Raw genomic sequence first — 15963 nt, 5'->3', positions numbered from 1 at the left:
TTTTCCAATGATGGCTCCTCAGATGGTTCTGTGTAACAAACCATCTGGCTCGCCAGGTTAGGGCCACCTAAAAAAAACACTTTAGCCAACATCCTACAAAATGATACCTTTTTAATCAAATAAAACATGAATCAGCAGGGAAAAGAAGCAGGATTGCTTTCATAGCAAATGTGCCATCTACATACATTATTTTGTGTCCTTGAACATAAAAGTCAAACATTTGCCCTGACGCACAACTGTGCCACACACCACACCATCTTCTTGATTGCTATCCTCTGCCTATCTGTACTCTATATGATACATTTGGGGCTGCACTCCATATCTCCACAAAGTCGGGCTTCATCTGCTATCTCTACCATCGTTCCTGAATCCCTATACCTATTCGCTGGCTTTGATATGATCTTTAATCCACGGCTCCCCACCTAACCCCCAAATCTTTCACCCAGAGTGTCAGCCCAGAAATGACAAGAGCTGATAACTTTGCACTACTATTGCTCAGCGCCAAGGGAAGGTGTCTTAAAACAGCAACCTCAGCTTCATATACATTCAGGAACACATACAAACACCAATTTGTGCACACTGTGGCAGATAGTATAGTGTCAAAACCAGGTATTCATTCATTCACATCAGATATTCACTGGAATAAACTTTCAATCAGTGACGCTCACTTCTAATATCTTGCAGGTGGTACCCATATGCTATTGAAGCATCACGTTGTAAACATTATTTTAAAAAAGAGCTTAGGACAGCTTGAAAATGGGCTCAGGAGCAATAACCGAATGCATCGCTCCCTTCCTCTAAATATCAACACAGATTACCATCTTTTCAGAAATTCTCTGCCTACGTCCTCGCAGATAAAAGGCTTTCAGGATGAACTCCTTCAAAAAAACTAAAGTGCTGATTCACTGCATAGTGTCAAAAGGGAACAGATGGTTGAGGCATACCTTTGCGGTCCATTGAGATGAGTGCTTACTGTTCCAAAAGCTAGACCGGCATGCCTAAGCCACAGTGGGCTTTAGCTGTATATCAAACTTCACTCCTGAGTCATTTTCGGTGGCGAAAAAGCTGCAGAAACTGAGTGAGTATAGGGATGAGAAAGAGAAAGAAAGACTGGATCCCTGGACACATTAAGAATGCGTTTTCTCCTTAGAAATCAATAATGTCTCATTGCCTTGAAGATCGCCAGGAATGCCATCGCCTTCAATATATTCATTCATTCTTCTCAATGAACACACTGCAGTGATCCACATCCCTCCTCCCTCCTGGTCCATCTCCTGGGAGGTTCTTTTAACTTGTTAAGATCTCTTTTCTGCTCCTTTAACAATGGCATTTGTCTGAAAATAAGTGTATAGAGCGAGCCCTGCCGTCGGAGACCCTGGAGTTTGTCTGTGCTGAATTGCATCACAAGCAATGAGCTTCGACATGTTTATTTTTCTCCTCATCAGGCCATGATTTGATATGCCGCACTGCATGATTTTTTTTTTCTCCACGCACGTCCTGAGTTGCACCCAGTTGAGAAAAGGGAATCATTACAAGCCACCCACCGCCCTCTGACGTCCCCAGAACATGCTTGTGTTTACCTCCAAGGTGCGCTGTGACTCACCAGGGTTCAAAGAAGCGCATATTGCACAGCATTGACTTAATACGTCTATTCACTTCTCTTAATTATCAAAATTAACCATAGACCTTGAGAGTAATAGAGGCTCTCAGACAGCTGCCACCAGTCCCTGGTCTCTCTCCAAAGAGTGAATTGAGGACATGAAACCCCCAGCTGTGAGGTAAGCAGTCAAAAGAATTACAGATTGCAACTGCAATAACCTTAGGGAATAAATGGTTGTTGCCAGATGTAGTTTTCAAGAACTGGCTGGGAAAATATTTCCATCTTGACGTGCCCGTTTAATTAAGCTGTCTGTTTAGTTCTTGCACTTGGAAAGTAAAGTTCTGTTAATAGAATTTTTGCTCTGACAATTTTTTCTGATGACCAACACATTTGCGCTCCAGAACTTGTCGGAAATCTTAAATAGACCTTCCCCCCCCCCCGCCTAGTACATGTGAAGGTGTATGAGAGGATGCATGGTGCACTGTCAGTGAGTCTCAAGAAGCACGTAAGAGTGTGTGTGTGTGTGTGCGCACACTTGAATCACTTCTGCTGAGTGTAACAATAAAACATAGCTCAATGCGAAGCCCTCACTCAGCAACTTTAATGCTGGCTCCGCGAACAAAAAGGTCAAAGCTTACAGTAATTTTTTTGTTCTCTCCACATCAATATATGATGCTTCACTGGGGGGCAATGAGAACCCGTCCAGAGTTATATAAAAGGGGATCTGTTTGTACGAGGCGAGCTAACACACTCTCCGTGCACACCAGACACCTTTCGACCCGTGAAACAGCGAGGCCTTAACGGCTCAATTCTGTATTTCCTCACAAAACCACTGAAGTCAGCTCTGGTTTATTACAGCTAATGTACCATCTGCTTCCCAGGGTGACTCCTCATTAAATATGAAGGAGATAAATAATGTCTGCAACACTGACCCTAAGCGTGATCAGTGCTGGCAGAGGGGGGGGGGAGGGGACCGAGACAGGCCTGACAGTCCATCTTTATACAGTCTATATCTACAACGTTCCACTTCCTGGATTGCTCCGGTGCTGCCGGAAATTCTGCCGGATCACGTACTTTTCTCTGGTGGATTTCTGAGGACTATGGTTGACTGCTCCTCAGATCTCTGCAGGGTAAATCCAGACAGCTAGCTAGACTATCTGTCCAATCTGAGTTTTCTGTTGCACGACTAAAACAACTTTTGAACGTACACGTTCCACCAAAACAAGTTCCTTCCCGAGGCTATTTTGCAGAGGCACCGTGGCTCTGTCGGGCGGTTAGCGCCGCCCAAGAAGATTGTGATTGATTTAAAGAAATGCCAATAAACCAGAGCACATTTTTTCTCCCATCCCGGAATGCTATTTGGACTAGCCAGACCCTCCTCCGCAGCGCTGTGGAGGAAGGACTGGCAAAGCGAGACTATTCTTTATAGACACAGTTAGTGCAACATGGTGAAAAATGCAAGTAGAAGTTTTTTAACAGATTGCAGCTCCGGACAGTCTTGGCAGATATTTTGCATCTAAGGACATTGCAGGGAACTGTAGTTCAATCAATAATGAAGGAAGTTTCCAATGATCCAGTTTTACTTTCAAAAGTTTATGTTATGAATTCAAAAGGTCTACAATGATGAGATCTTATACAATCAAGTTGAGCCAGAAATCACAAGTTTGTCCTCCTTAAAAGAGACACATATCAACACATCTAGATAAATGGATGCTTGATTTTAAGTGCAACGAGGAGGTGGAGACTTGGCTGGCAGACTTCATTTATATAGTGTTTCATCATAAAATGGTCCATATAGTCCCTGAGAATTGCTCACTAGTTCTGCACCTGAGGTAACGCACTCGCCACCTTTATAAACTTTATAAAAAGCCAGTAATGCAAAGCAATGTCTTTTGTTTTTCCATTTCCCCAGACAATTAATTCTCCATTACTGTCACTGTGTATTACAAGGACATATGTGCGTGGGAGTGTAGATGTGTGAGTAGGAAAGCAAAAATAAATAGCTACACCCTTGATGCTGCTTAATTTTAGCAAGCCACTCATAATGGAATGGTTTATATAAGCACCAATTTACCATTCATCATGTTTATTTTAAGATAAGAAGTGACAAATGCTTTTTTGTCATCATTTCATTTTTTCAAATATTGTAAGTTAATCACAATTTCTTAACACTGGGTTGACTCATTGAGAAGAAGTGGGATAAATAATGTATCAAGAAGTGCCAGAAAAAAACACATGTTCTTCTGAGAGACAATAAATAAACATGTTTTAAGTCCAGTCTCTCAGCACAACCACTGTGGAACTAATAATGACTGTTGAAGTGCTTTCGAGCAACGCAGTTAAACCACTGTTCCAGTGTAGCAGCGACTGATCCTAAAGCCTAAAAAAGAAATTATTTCTTAGCCAACCTTCCTAGTTAAATACAGGCTAAAAAAAGGGAGTCAAATTGCCTACTATAATGAAAACGGTCATGCCTCAGCATAAAATGGATTGGGAGTCCCTATTGCACTAAAAAGACTTGTCAGTCTATGACAGTACACTGTGCTGAGTTTCTAACCAAATTCACTGCAGTTTGTGCTCCACAGTGCAGTATGCAATCTAATTAATCAGTAATGAAGTCCACTTCACGTTTTGTACCAGAGATTTAGCCTCATAAGAAGCATCAAGGCAAAACTAGCTCATGTACAATAGAACTCCATTTAATTTATTTCTACTAAAAGGGAAATTTCACTGGAAATTTCATGTTAATGCCAACTTGAAGTATGTCTAGAAAGAGTTTCTGTATCCCTTTCAGCCCTCATGGTCAAGCTCTCATGTTTTCTCACAGAAAGCACACGTCACAACACACCAAAGACAATTCTGCTGAGCAGCTGTCTAAATGTTTCTTCTCTGCACTTTTCTCAGAGGCGTTTCCTCTCTGCGATGTGAGCTGAAAAGAGCTCCCTGGAGTTTTTTATTTTTATTTTTTCTCTTCCCTCCACCACTGGACACTTTGGAGTGCTCTTTGCATATGGACACATGCTGCGCAGTCTCCATATGAAAACACCACGGGCTACATTTGGGGAGGCACACTGTACAGGCAGGAGGCTTTATTGAGAGCTCAAACAGCAAAGGCTGCTGAAGTCAGCTTCTGGCACGATGAGACAAGGCTGACAACTCGTTATACATGGGGATTTCTCTTCATATCTGCCTTTGTCTTTGTGCTTCTATTTCTCAGACTTACAGTGTGCCGCATTTTCTAACTGCTTGCCTTTATAATTATCTGGAGGAAAGTAAAGAATTCCAAGAATATTTTTATGATTAAATAGACTTTTTTTAAAAGGCTGGTGCCTTAAGAAAAAAGACCAATTGTTTTTTGATGATGTGGCTCCTTGGTGTTCTGCTGATTTATGATGTAAGAAGTCATGTGTTACCATTACCATCCTTGTGACTTTCAAACGCACTATGCAACCGTGACGACCCTTTGGCCTACCAACGGCTCCAGAGCTGGCTGACCCTAATTACAGCGTTGGCTTTGCTGCCAGACCATCTCATTGGAAACCAGCCACAGCTTTTGGCGACCTCTGCATACAAGCTGTTCCCAATGGAAAGCAATTTAATGCTTGGCTGCTCAAAGAACAAAATATATGCAGCACAAGAAATCTCTTAGATAAATTACAGCGGGCGAGCGGGCTCTGTCAGAGCCTTATCTGAGGCCTGATGAGCCACCTGTCACCTTAGAGGTGACATGAAACCACAACGTGGCCGGAAGCAGTCAAATTCTGTGTTCCCCATGGTGGGAAACTGCCGGGAGAAGAGCAGTGCATCTGCAGTCCATTGGTGTGTTTGAATAGCAGGGTGAACTGTGCAATACAGTGAAGGGCCAACATACTCAACCTTACAGATTTACAATTGTTCATTTTTTGAGTGTTGGCCCTTTTGACCAAATAGTCTCAGGAACTACAGCACCTCAGGGAGTTGGTCCGCAAAGAAGCAACACTCTCCTGTGTCCTCTCTGTGTTTTTCGTCTTCTTTTTTTACTCCAGTGTGTAACCAGGGCAAGATGTGCCAGCTACTGTAGGTGCCTTCTGGCCAAAAATGAGCTGGGGACCCCAAACGACACATTGACGCACATTCCCCCCATCCCATTAAAATATTCCCACAGTGGAATATTGCTTGCATCAGTTAGTTTGTGATCATTTGATTGAACACAAATCTGTTTAAGAATATCATCCATTTAAGCATAATATTAACTAAGACAATAAAAGTATTACATTTAGGTCTATAAGACGGCCTCAAAGTCAGAACAAAGAAAAGCGGAGGCGACCTAAGGGCCATTACTATTTCAGTTTTGGCATTGGCAAAAAACACTGCAATTAATCAAATGACCACAAAGTAACTGCCTTTGGGGCCCCTAAGGGTCCGGGGCCTGAAGGCAGGCGCTCACTGTGCCCAGTCGGTAAGCCAACCTTGTATGTACTAGGATTGAAAGAATTAGCTAATATAAAAATAAAGTTAAGATAAATTTTTCTCTCTCTCTCTCTCTCAAAGAAGAAGAAGAAGAAGAAATTCCCATTCTCAGGTCTTTCTATTGACAGTGCTAGCTGAATTACCACTGTGTGCAGTGTTAAGGTTTGTGTTTGACCAGTTTGGTTTAGCATTGCTAACAATGACTGTTATTATATTGGTGTTTTGTGTTATTTATATTATATATATAATGTGTATATAATATATATGTGTGTGTGTGTGTGTGTGTGTGTGTGTGTGTGTGTGTGTGTGTGTGTGTGTGTGTGTGTGTGTGTGTGTGTGTGTGTGTGTCTGTGTTGCATTCTTTCATTCTCACCTTAACTCAATAATGTATCTGGCTGCATTCCATTAAGATCTGTAGGAACTTGGGCTTCAAATGTCCAGGTCTCAATGCAGAGTGTCAACTACAAGACACAAAAGAGGACACCGGGTCACACAACAACATGACAAAAGGTGAGGAGATCTGAAAAATGAATACTTTTTTGGAATTACTTCAGTCAATCCAAATGTGCGTGCGTGCTACCTGATTTGTTAATTAAACTGATAACAGGGTTGTGTCCATATGGGATTGGTCATGGTTGACAGCTCTGGTAAATGTAACGACCAGCTGGACTTCACTTCTCAACCCCATGCCCACGTCAGTCACTGGGGACTGGGACAAGCGCAATTTGTAAACTGGTTTAAAAAAAAACTGCTACTTTTAACTTTAAGATGGTCATCCTTGGGAACAGTAGGGAATCTACACTGCATGCTATGTTCAGGCTCCCCTTGAAGTAACAGGGAGGGGGGGCAGGAACAACAGCAAAAGTAACCAAAAGTCAAACCAGTTTCCTGCAATTTAAATGCACTTCAAGTTTCTGAGTTCCTAAAAAGAGTCAGTGTAAAAATCCTTGCAAAAAAAAAAAAAAGGATATATATATATATATATATATATATATATATATATATGTCTATATTCCTTCTTGCAGCCTATTAAGTTATGCTTCCTGTGTGTTGAAATTGACAAAGTTAATGCATGTGTGCTAGTGGTATCAGAAAAATGTCCTTAGAAGTGCACTATGCAAGGGTGGTTGAGGAGCAAATCAGCCTGGGTTGGGAGGTGCTTGGCTTGAGCTAAGACCATGACGCCCTTTAGATTGAATGATGTCCTGGGAAGTCAAACCCATTAAGCACAGTAACTGTACTGGAGAGAGCCCTGCACTGAGAATCCATCTCCTTAGATTAGCCGACAGCAAACATGCCACCAACCGAAACCAGCCTCAGAGAAGTGACGCCTGTGATGCCTTGAAGCAGCCTCGACAATGTAATCCCATTTGCCCTCCAAAGACCGTAATTGTGCCTCCTTTGACCCCTTTTTTAAACTCAAAAACATAAAGAACAAACACACCATCCCACCAACCAGGTGTGGAGAGGAAATTGGAAAATAAGAGAGTGAATCAATAATTACACAGCAAAAGCTTTTCTTCCTTTCACGCTCTGAACCAAACTGACACATTCTTTTCATATCTGATTTGCAGTTGCAGTATGAAAAAGAAACTTTTTTTTTTAGTAATGACTAAAATCAGTCAAATTGCAGTCACATCTGTCAGCTATATAATTATATTTTCAAATGATTATGACATGAATAATGTGGAGAAACAGGTTTCCTTTTTTGTTTGGATATCTGTGACATGGCTGCTGCATAGCGAACAGCAGGACAAAACCTTCGGAACTATGTGTCATCATACTGATGTGAAGCCTAAGAAAATGTATATCGAAGAAATCCTAGCTATCGTAATGAGTTACAGTAAATAGTCTTAACAAAATTTTATATGAGAAATACCTCAAATGTTTAGGCCACTAGAAAATGGTTCCGCTTAGATAAGAGTATAGTCATGGATAAAGTAAATATGACATTTATTTGGGTCTAACAATGTTGAAGTAAGATACTTTATAAACCTATTCATCTATCCAACCATATGTTGCATCCTGCTTTGCTACTGACCGTAATCATTGCTTGTTTAAACCTTCGACAAATAACCAATACTATCATTTTTCTGGAGAGCAGTCATTATTTATTAAACACAACCGCAACAGGTCCGATTTTATGTCCCAATAAACCCTAAAATTGTTGCATTTTCTGCTACGAGAAGACATCGTTCACCACTGTAAACAGGTCCTTTTGTGATTAACACAGTTCAGACAGTCATAAAAAGTGATAGAAAGGGAATAGGAAAATGTGGGAGAAAAAACACCAGACTACAGCTACTGTTGCTAACTTATGCTTGCTGAGCAACCCTGTCTCCTAAAAAATGATGTTCCGATACAACAAAGCTGCATTTTTAATAACATTTCAATAACAAGTGGTTAACCTTGTCAATTGAGACAAAACTACTTGGTTGGGTGAACGTCCTGTGTTTGTTTGACCCATCCACCCACCCTGACCTCCTCCTTAAGCAGACTGAGCGGACTTTGATTAGAAACATATTTGTAATAAATCAAAGACAAACGTAACCCAGGACTAAATATCTTTCCCTCGAAATGTAATTGAGAATGCAGTTTTGTTGTATGCAAATTTAATTTTTAGGATCAATATCCCCATGGGTAGCGGTTCTTTTTGGGTTTTGTGGTGACAAGAATTGGAATAAGTATTGCTTATGGAAAACTTGAAAGTGTAAGCTCACCATTCAAGTCCAAATTCTGACTGAAACACAGCAAAAGGCCTCCTCCCCTGCCCCAAAGTAACCACCCAGACAACAGCTCCAGTATTTTTACTTTAATGGCAGCACTGTGTCTGTAAATGATACCAAGCAATACCCTGCACCTCTGTTTGTTGTTGAGCAGTCGTGGCCCGGGTTTGTCTCTAAGTGCTGAGTATATTTACTCTCTATCCAGTGCTATGCTTTGTTGCGCTCTGTGAAACAAGGTAGAATTCAATTACATGGTGGCCGAGGCTCTGACAAGAGCTCACTCTTGTTTCAATCACCCCACAGGTGGATATGGGGATGAGGAGAAGTGGCGCTTCAGTCACCACACTGTGGACCAGCAGAGGGCAATGAGGTGTGAGGGAGGTGGTGGCCAGTGGCGCGGAATAGCAGTGCCAGAGCAGAAGTCCTGCTCATCAAACAAGAGCATCAGCCTATAGGTCAGTTAAAGAGCCCCTGTTATGCGTTTTTGGATTTTTCCTGTCTTTTAGTGTGTTATATAGTTTTTTTGTTTATGTAATAGATGGATAAAGTAAAAAAAACTTTCACTCTAAATGGAGCTTTCTCTCCCACAGACAGCACTTTTTCTCAACTGCCTTAAACGCCTCGCACACATTCCTGTTTGAAATTCCTCAATTAGTGCCAGTGCCAGTCCAGTCATATGTGCCACCAATAGGTGCTGCCTGAGCAAGCACAGCCTGCCCAGTGGCTTGTTTGAATTGGGTTAGTGAGCCAGCTGACCAATCAGAGCACTGGACTTTTCAGGAAGGCGGAGAGTTTCAGGTGGAGGAGCTGCAGTAATGGGCAGTATGAGGAACATAATGTCTTTGAAAATCAAAGCATGTAAACCCATAAGACTACAAGAGTACAAGAGACGCTGAAAAGGAGTATGATAAGGGCTCTTTAAGAGACCTTTATTTTGAAAGTCTTGAGTCATAAAAGACACAGGCCAGATAAGGAAGTTCATAACTGAAAATGTTTCTGGTGGAATCTGTTTTGGTGTCTGTTCACACTAAATACGATGCTTAAAGGACAATTCCGGTGCAAAATTAACCTAGGGGTTAATAACATATATGTGTTATATACATATAACACATATATGTATGTATATGTGGTGTATACCGAGTTGACAGTTCTCTGGGATCTGTTTTCATGCAAATCAAATGTGTCTGTAGCTTGAAACAAGCTACCGCAAACCGGTGATTAGCTGCTAACGCTACCTTTCGGGGCAGAGGGTAAATCACTATTTCTACACCGCTAACAAGGCTCAAAGTAGCACCACACTTCCACGGTAGCATAACAAGGGTCCCTACATGTAAACCGAAGCATTGAGAACCTTGTAAGCGTACAGACAGTTTATAAAGATAGATTATAAAGACAGTAGCGTTCATGTTTACATGCGGGCGCCATCTTGGAAAACAGTCATGACCAGTTGAACCAACACAAAACAAAACAACTTCTGTTTCAAGCCTCCCTTCCTGGGTTTAATGCTGTTGTTATTTCCTTTGTTTTCTTTTTCAACAATTCCACAGTCGGTGAGCTTTGAGGAACTTTGAGGAACTTTGAGGAACTTTGAGGAACTTTGAGGAACTTTGAGGAACTGTGAGTCACGAGCTGGGTACTGTACTGCAGCCATCACACTGATGGCCTTCTCCATGGACCCTGCCCGGTACCGATGAACAGACTCCAATAAAACAAACACCATCAATCATCATGATTGTCACGCTTTTCTTGAGTTTATAATTTCCCTGTGTAAATGACTGTAGGTCCACGGCTGCAGAGACAATTTAAGGCACTAATCAACCATGTTATGAGTCCACACTGATAGTTAATGGGCGACGATGGCAGCAGAAGGGTATCATGGGACCGGCGTAAACCTTGTTTGTGAAGCCCAATGTATTTCACCTTATTCCTCTCAATAACGTGATGTGTTTGTCTGTATTCCTCGGGGCCGGACTGTCTTCAGTGATTGAATGCTGCCTTGTCCTGGCGGAGGCCAGATCATTTAACTGCTATTCTCTTTAGGTCCCTATGGGAGCTGTTTTTGTGTGTGTGTCCTGTCTGCCTCATTGTGTATACAGCCCGTAAATTATATTTACGGGTAAAGCCCACAAAGGGATGTTGTGATGATAACACAAACATACCACAAGCTGCAGAGCGACAGTAAGAAATATGGCAGGGAATTAAGTCAAGATTGCAGTGTTAAGAGGTTCATGACTACACTTTCGTCGCGGCTGATGAGAAATTGTGCAGGATAAAAGGAAAGAAAGTGAACTGTAAACCAGAACGTTAGCCTAAAATTACCAAACCTACTTACGCTTACAATTACTACACTATTACTATAAGAAAAAATAAATATTTGATTTAAGTGCCATACAACAGAAGGTTTATTTATTGTACAGCAAATATACATTTAAGGCTGGGTCTGTATGTAAATCAAATTTACTTAGACAGATACTCACGCTACGATCTAAGCGCACGGCGCAGGTGCGTGTAGGGCGTGTCCAAATCCACTTTTGTTAGTTTGTGTCTTAGTGTCTTCATTCATTCATTGGTGTGTTTTGGGTGTAACATGCAATAAACCAATCAGAGATCATCTCCCATTCCCTTTAAAAGCCAGGCAAGTTTGGACCTTGGAGCATTGTTATTATGATGGCGGATTTGGACCGTAATATTTTGATATGTAATCTTTTGCATGTTTGAGTGCTACTTGTGCTGCGTGTGTGTGCAACAAGAATAGTGTGCGCGCACTGTGCATAAGCCTTGGCGCATTTTACCAATTCGCTGTTAAAATAACAATGAAATGCTGCGCTATTGACTTTAGACCAGGTTTTTGTTGGTCAATGGCGCGATCACTTCCCGCTGCCTCAAGATAGCAATACGCCAAGAATGCACCTGAACACACCTCCCTGTAAGAGCAGCACGCCCATGGGCTCAAAGATGGGCGCAGGTGCATTTGCTATTTAAACGACGTGGGCGCTGCACGGTCATACAATAGCAAAGACACTTGGGTCGGGCTTTGCGCCACGCTGTGCCCTAAGACTTTTTCGTCTGAAAACATTTAACAAACAATTTAAGTCCAACGAATAGCCTAATACAAGTTTAGCATGTGTAGTCATATTTGTGGTGCACAAGGTTATGAACTGTTAAAGGGGGCCATTTATAGCGGTATATGGATGTTTTATGGTGTTGTTTAAATTGTGCTGTTGGTGGAGATCATTTGCTCAATCAGTGATAAGTAAAAACAGGCGTGCATGATTAGCTCCTCTAAGCAGTGAGGGACTGGGCACTGCCAAGATGTGAAGAAAGGGGTAACACTGTTCTGCAGTAAAAAACACACTGTTACAGTTGGTGTGCATGGGCGGTTATCAGCTCATGAATGCTTTTGTTTGTTATTCTGCATGCATGCATTCTCTCTCTCTCTCTCTCTCTCTCTCTCTCTCTCGTAATTGTAGCCTATATGTAGCTGTGTGTATGTGTATGTGTGTGTGTCTCTCTCTCCGTCCGTCGGTCTCTCTCTCTCTGCGTCTGCCTGAATGCATGTCTCGCTGTGAGAAGTCAAGATACCATAAACCTGGCTGTTTTATTTTGAAATGTGTTTATTTTGGTAAAACATCCCAGCTGCACTGTGGTCTTCCTGTTTGGGATTACCTGCCTGGCTTGAAACATACGCTCGCGTATCGCGCAAGAAATACAGGGGACGCCAAAACTATCGCTGCAACACGCGGGTCGACGCAGACGCTACGCGCTGGGTGTGTCTGGACAGATTGCGCTACGCCGATATAAGCGCGTTTTACAGTAACCGCAGCAGAGCTGGCGTGTGCATATGTGACGTCATGAAATCGCCGTGACAATTTATACCTGCACTAGTGGTCGCAACACTAGTTGCAGTCTTCTCCTGAACAGAGGTGGCGCTAATGAGCAAAGGCTACCGACGCTGCTCTTTCTACGGACTAGAAGAAGAAGAAAAAGATAAATAACGGCAGAACTGGCAGCAGCATTGACGTCAATGCTTCAATTTGATTCAATGACCTACTTGGTCGGATCAAGACTTTCATTCACCATAAAATAACTCATCTTAACCCAGTAAGTTTACCAGAGAGACTTGCAGTCACTGTGAGAGTCCTGGCATCCGGTTGTCGGCGAACTCATTCAGGCCTCCTGTTTCCGCTTTGTCGCGCGCCGCTGAAAATAAAAAAAGAGCCGTGCGCGACCTCAGCTTGCGCGCAAGGGGGTAAGCTTCGCTTCAGAACTCGAACCTCCTATGGCGCCATTTTGTTGCTACCTTGCCATCACCTCCCGCTAGCATTCCACTGACTAGCATTCATTTTGGCGCCACTTGACAGCGAATAACTTTACATCTGAAGCGTTTAAAGAATCTATTTGTCCATTGTTTAGTTCTAAAGAAACATGACAATATATAAAAGGCTCCATTACCTTGTACCTCACGTTATGGCTCCATAGCAGACGTTTTTCTAAAAATTGGCTAACGATTGTGTCACATAGTATAGGAATTACCGTATAGTACAGGATAAGCTTGCAGGCAATTTCGACTTACATGAGCTGTTTAGGATTAATTACTAATGTTAACTAGCATTTCAGTTAGCAATAATTAGCCTGTGCCCATGTTATCTCCTTACATATACCTACACTCTCCGTCTCTGCTAGATTGGGAATGATTGAGATTTCTCTTGGCACAGCTACCAGAAGACTTCAAACTTTCAGACAGGTTGCTCACGTCACATTTACGTCGTCTCTCTCAGTTGGAGGCTGCGCAGTAACGCTCAGCCATCACTGGAAAAGTGGTTCTAATATCCTTCACTGGTCTACGTCCAGAGCAACGGGACCTGTTGGTCCATTATATACTGTCTATGCTTGCGCGCCATAAAATCGGACGCGCCGGCCGGATATTACATCATTTTGACGTCACGATGTCGCGCGCCACCTTGGATGCGTCTACTGTAAAAAAAAAATATACGCGACGCTTACACGTGCGGTGTGTTCCAGCTGTTACTGTGTTCCAGCTGTTACACTACACACGTAAACCAAATATACCGAGTGACTTCAGCTGACAATTAGACATACAAAAACATCATACGTCATGGATAGACACGGATAATAATAATATATAAATATCAAAAACGAAGTTAGTAAGCATATATAGACAACTAGTGTTGAAACAGTTTGTCAGTTTACATAGTATTTCAGCAACAAAAAAATAATTCTACAAATTATGAAAATTGATTAATGGTCATCAGAAGTATATATTTTTTTAAGAAAAATGTCAAACCCTTGCTGGTTCCGTCTTATCAAATGTTAGGGATTAACCATTTTCCTGAGTTTTATGCTGCTGACTTTTGGGCTAAAAATGAGCAATCTGAAGCTTTGGTCTGGGCACTTGTGAGGAGTATTTTTCACTATAATTATAAGTGTGTTGAAAAAGACTAGATTTTCATTCATTATCATTACCTTTGATGTTATTCCAGGCTACACAAAACGATCAAGGTTGAAGAGAGAGCATGGCATAAATGAAACACACGTTACAATACTATATTTATTGTTAACTTATGGTACTGACTTAACTGACAGTTACAATAGTGTTCTGTAGCCTTTGCAGAGTTTTGCAGCCAAATACACACATTTCTCTGAAAAGAGAATTTTGAGGTTCATCCAGCCTGAGCAGATACAGTGCAACTGGATTTCTACTCATTAATCTGACTCACGTATGTTTCTTTCCCTTTGGACTAGTTTCAACCAATATTTGTGAACATGAGCAACTCACCCTAAGCCCAGTAACCAAGACTGTAATATGTGATGTCATCAAAAGGCATAGCCCACAGCTCTATCATTGACTACAGTTTGGAGACCGAGCATTCGTTTGAGATTTTAACCCCAAATGAGGTGTTTTTTTTTCTAGTTTCTTTCGCGTTCTAAAAAATATATCTTGGGTGTTATCACTTTTTAATGGACCCCCTGCAGCCAATCAGAATCGAGTATTCACCCAGACCATATAACAGGAGACATTCAGAATGCAGGGAGTACAATCCAAGAGCAATGGCTCGCGGGCTAAGCGTCAATTTGCACTGTGTTACCATAGAAAACCCATCCAAAATGTGGCATGTTGAACTGGGGTCGGACTGAAATAACCAGCGGTTTACTCAGTATTGCTGCAAACGCTTTGTGATGATACAGCTGCCATTTGGGTTTTCAGAGTGATTGCCACAGTCAGTCACCCCTTTTAAAATCTGTTTCATTCACATTGGAGCTCTCTCAGGGACTGGCATGAATATTTACGTGAAACCATGCTGGCGTGGGTCTTAGGAAAAACATTTGGGTTCCAACAATTCAATGGCAAATGCATTCTGTTTTAGCACATAAAGCCCCTGAAACACTGTTTCCTGCACATTATAGACACACACCTCTCTATACTGCCTATCCTTCTCCCTTCCAATCTCCTCCCTGTCTCTTCTTTATATTCATCTATCAGTGCTTGGCTCTGGTCACTGCATATCAGGTCTGGGCACAGGCTAATCGTGTGTCCCACAGGCTCAGTAGGACTCCTGCAATCTGAGGGCAGCACATTACCCCAGACAGACTTTAGTGTGGCACAGCAGCCTGAATGCCATGTCCACAGAGAGAGAGAAAGAGAGAGAGAGAGAGAGAGAGAGAGAGAGAGAAGAGAGAGAGAGAGAGAGAAACCACTGGCGTTTGGCCCATCGTCTGCTTTCAGCCGGTTTTTGGCTCTGTAAAATCATTTTGCACCACTAATGATGTCCTTTTGCAAGCCACGATCCATCCAGGATCTGTAGGACAGCCATAAGGATGTGTCGAGGTCATAATACCTGGTTGCTAAAGAATAGGTCTATAATTTCCATGTGGAGCTGGGGTTAAGATTCCAGCAAGAGACCAATAGGTAGAAATTCACACATGACTTTGCACTAAAATCACAAACGTGTAGAAGCAGGACTGCATTAAAGTTTGATGAACTAGGTCATGAAATATGAAAGCGCTGATAAAGTGGATGTTAATAGGTTGCCTATGGGTGGACCAAGCCTATAAGTGGGGTGAACCCTTCTGTAGAAACGACTTATTAAAGACATAAGTGTGTGTGCGCGGTGTGTGTGTGTGTGTGTGTGTGTGTGTGTGTGTGTGTGTGTATGTGTGTGTGTGTGT

At 42.1% G+C, this 15963-nt stretch overlaps 1 protein-coding gene across 7 annotated transcripts in view; it reads right to left on the bottom strand.

The window, feature by feature from the left end:
- mgat4c (mgat4 family member C) overlaps positions 1 to 15963 on the bottom strand; it is a 115826-nt gene that overhangs the window by 72878 nt on the left and 26985 nt on the right. For 3 of the 7 annotated variants that reach the window (XM_039807528.1, XM_039807533.1, XM_039807529.1), the window contains exon 3: positions 6423 to 6510. The exons of the other annotated variants lie outside the window; for them this stretch is intronic. The gene's annotated coding sequence lies outside the window, so the exon portion shown is untranslated. The remainder of the gene's footprint in view (positions 1 to 6422; positions 6511 to 15963) is intronic. 7 annotated transcript variants of the gene reach the window in all.

The sequence above is a fragment of the Perca fluviatilis genome, chromosome 8 (assembly GCF_010015445.1).
Source record: "Perca fluviatilis chromosome 8, GENO_Pfluv_1.0, whole genome shotgun sequence".
NCBI lineage: Eukaryota > Metazoa > Chordata > Actinopteri > Perciformes > Percidae > Perca > Perca fluviatilis.
Note: the sequence above shows the minus strand (reverse complement) of the source record. Positions and strands in the feature narration are given on the sequence as shown.